General features: G+C 40.2%; 1 long non-coding RNA gene and 1 pseudogene across 2 annotated transcripts; one reads left to right on the top strand and one right to left on the bottom strand.

Moving 5' to 3' along the window:
• Positions 1–302: 302 nt before the first annotated feature.
• LOC137586179 (uncharacterized) lies at positions 303–1,199 on the bottom strand (annotated as a pseudogene).
• Positions 1,200–2,283: 1,084 nt separating this feature from the next.
• Positions 2,284–3,582, top strand: LOC137586180 (uncharacterized). Of its 2 annotated transcripts, none has more exons than XR_011033730.1 (3): positions 2,284–2,390; positions 2,454–2,779; positions 2,834–3,582. It is a non-coding gene; the product is annotated as an uncharacterized lncRNA (long non-coding RNA). The 2 variants fall into 2 exon arrangements; XR_011033729.1 differs by having other exon boundaries at positions 2,830–3,582.
• Positions 3,583–3,913: the final 331 nt, after the last annotated feature.

Here is a 3,913-nt window from a genome sequence, read left to right as displayed (position 1 = left end):
GAGTTGAGTGTGCATAGTTGCTGGTATTTCTATTAAGCAGTCATTGGCATGAGAAAGTATTGCCAAACACAGGTAAATATAATCTATTTGATTATGGTCAAGACGACCAACAGCATCACACACACTCACATGACTTACCTAAGGTAGATAGATACGAAAATCTTGGGACAAATTTGAGGAAAAATACTTTGCTTTTTGCTTGTTTTATTATGATACAATAAAGTTGTGTGTCGTGTTTTTAAATTTTTTTTGTGTTTGTAATACAATAAATTAGTTAAGTTAATTACTCTTCGAATAAATTACTACAAAAACCAAGGCACATATTTGGCTATTGGTGGCCTGACCAAAAGAAGAACTGAAGGATAGGCCGATGAGACACCCGAGCTCCATCCGGCACTGGCGGGAGCGGACCAGGCGTTCAAGTTGTAGGCACTGCCGTATGAGCTACCGCCAAATTTGTTACCGAAACCGCCAAACAGAATGGCCAGGAAGAGTGCAATCTTGGCAACAATCACAGCCTTGAAGGTCAACAGAGCAAGGAAACCAAGCACCAATGGAATGAGAGCGAACAATTTGGCTACAATGGCCAAAGCAATTGGGCCAATCATCTTCTTGATCTTGCCGCGACCTTTAAAACAAGAGAAATAACTTGAAGACCAAGTCTTTAAATGAAAATTAGATTTTCTCACCTTCATCCAAAGCACGGGCCACCTGCTGGGTGGTCTCTGAGGGCAATTTGAATTCCAGATTGACACTGGAGATAGCCAGATCGACCAAACGGCCATTACGATCTTCACCATTCTGCTGTAACTCGGCATAGATGTCCTGTTCACTAAAGGACTTGCCACCACGCTGGACGTGGCTTAGAACAGTTTGGAGACTCATTTGTATTTGTTTCACTTTCTATTTTCACTTTTACTACACGGAAGACAGACACACACTTATAGTTAACACACCTTTGGACGGTCACACCGCTGGCCAGCTCAATGTTGTTGCTCCTGGCAGCACGGTTAAGGGCCGTAATGCCCATGACCGCCAGACAAGTGGCCATGTCATCACTGTCGAGACAGGCGCCCAAATAGCGGGCAGCCCGTCCAAATGTATTATCACTTTCAATTTGATTATCTTGAATGCTCGGAGCGTACCTGGGTACAGCTGGCCAACAAAATGGTTACACAAGCAATGGCAAACACTTTCATTTTCGGTTGAGAATACGCGACGCGATTTAATCCTTGAGGGCTAATAACTTGCTGCTGTTGCTGCTGCTGTTGGGCTCTCAAAACCGTTGAGATGAATTTGATGTATGCGTCTCCAGATGTGTAGCCATCGTCTTGCAGCTGCCGACGACTGCGCTGTCGGTACGCATTACAAAACAATTTAAAAGTAAATTAAATAAAACTTGCCCCTGCTGCTGCTGCTGCGACTGAGACTGCGGAAGCTACCAACAACATGAACAATACCGTCCAAAAGACGCGAAAAAGTCTGCCGACTCTCACACACACACACAAAAAGCTAAGGCAGACGTGGCAGCACATGAATCTAGAAAACAACAACTGCAAACGGGTATAACAACAAAATAAAGTCAACTTGTTTGTTAAGTGAATTTGTTCATTTCGTTTGTGGCTGCCTCTTTTTTTGGCAGCGTCGCCATCCGAATCGGCGTCGTCGTCGTCGTTGACGTCGGAGAGAAACTTGTACTTGGACTTGGCCATACACACACACACATCAAGTGTAAACAATTGGCAACCAGGCTGAGGCTGTTTATCCACAGTCTCGTCTTTGGGCTCAGTTTTCTTCCGACTTTCGCAATATCAAGACACATATTTGCTAATTTACTTACGCTTCTCCATCGATCCGGTTGCCATGTATTTCATGCTCTTCCGTTTATGGGTGCAGATATGAGTTTTTAGTGAGCATAAATAGGTCATTTATATTTGCCCTTTTCGCCATTGCCCCAATAGTTTAGCACTTTGATATTTGCACTAAATTTGCCCTCGGTGGTTAGTTGAATAATTTACCTAATACGAATGCTAAATGGGATCATATATATATATAAGAGATATTTCCATTGACGTAACATAACTGGATGGAAACAGTTTTTGACCATAGAGAAAGAACTGACTTAATTCAATATGCTGAAATATTCTAGTTCAACTAGGATTTTTAGATTGTAATTTCGAATTTATCTACGACAGAAATAATTACAAAAACTTGAGATCTAAGAATGCCTGGGATTTGGCTGAAATTCCACATGCCCCATTTGTTCAGTGTTTCAATCAGTAAACATCATTTCCTTGTAACAAACACACAGCTCAAGTAATATTCCAAAACAATCTCAAAAAAAAAAAAACAAAATATTGAAAATAACTATTGATCGGAAATGTGGAAAGGTACGTAATAGTAAGGACATAGTAAGTAAGTGTATGACCAAGTGTCCCTTTTTTTCGGAGTAGCCAGTGGAGTTCAAGCTCGCCTCTTACGAGACAGTCTATGATCTGAAACAGCAGATCGAAAGGCGCCTACACATATCTGAGGGGGATTGTGTCCTGATATCGTCAAAGGGAACAATTTCGGATGCCGAGTTGGTGATTGAAATGGCAGACCTTGAGAATTGTGATCCCGGCTCGAATCAAAAAAACCAAGGATATCCTGCTATGTCGGAACTTGCCTTATAGGTAAATTGACTGTAACTACAAATGATGCTGATGTGAACTCGTCAGAAATTGATCTCGATTTTGGTTCAAGAGTCTTTGGAAAGTGGAGATCCGGCTTCAGATAGGTATGTGTAAGATAAATTCGATATAAATGAATATTACAAATTTTGAAAAGTTAGCGAAAAAGTGGCAATAAATCAAAGCGCATCAGACACGTTGCGCGAAGCTTGCGGTATGGGCAGATGCGAGATAAAGCGCAGAGCTCCATCGTCTGAAGTGGAAAATGAAATCACCATGTGTCAGGAAAATGTAAAACCACCATTTACAAACATTTTACCATACTATACTATTGATACTATTGCCACTTGCTCCGAGAATTTTTTCCGCGGTTTGCGGACTATGTGAAGGTGCGATGTCTGACGTTCAACGAAAATACCCCAGTCCTGGTATTCGCTGGAAGGCTCTACATTGCAGCTGCCGATGACAACACTATGAGGGCTATGAGGCAGTTGAACTAATTGATTTTTGTCGCCTATCACAGGCTATAGCGATGATTCCACAAGTCCACTATTGTTTCGAAGAAATATTTGACCTTCTAGAAAAACAAAATATTGGTTTGGATACCGACAAGTGGGCTGTGGTAAGCAAAGATGAATTAGATCCATGTGCGGGAAAATGTAACCAAAATTTGTCGAAATGTTATTTGGATGGACTCTGAAAGTGTCGAGTTTATAAGGAGCAGATGTCTTCGTTTGAAGTTCCATTTCTGGAAAATAACATTTCAGTTTTGTCCATAAACTGGGCAAGCAATCAAATAATATATTTTAATTAAATATCATATAGAATTACTATATAACTCTATTACTGTTTTGACCATAGTTGTGGCAAGTAAAGAGAAATAATATATTTTAATATATTTTATTATCAGTAGGTGTTGATTGATTGAATGTCTTTTATTGTATGAATTTGGTTCTCTTAGCTAAAGGCTTGCTAGCTGTCGGCGCAGCGGCAGACCAGCCGTTTTATATAAACATTATATAGTAATATATCCGCCACTCCATTCACTCACACCACTCAATTTCCCACTCCAATCACTCCAAAACGGGATTGTCAAAAGCTGAGTCACTTGATTGTACAAAAGTTTCATTCTTAATTTGTTATAAGCAGTTTTTTCGGAAATGATTTGTTTAGCTTGGATATAAGAGATTGGTTCTAGTTTTGTTACGTTGTTGGTTACATAAATATTTTGGGTATAATCT

Source organism: Drosophila tropicalis, unplaced genomic scaffold (genome assembly GCF_018151085.1).
Source record: "Drosophila tropicalis isolate 14030-0801.00 unplaced genomic scaffold, ASM1815108v1 contig_921, whole genome shotgun sequence".
Lineage (NCBI taxonomy): Eukaryota > Metazoa > Arthropoda > Insecta > Diptera > Drosophilidae > Drosophila > Drosophila tropicalis.
This window is presented reverse-complemented; position numbering and strand designations above follow the sequence as displayed.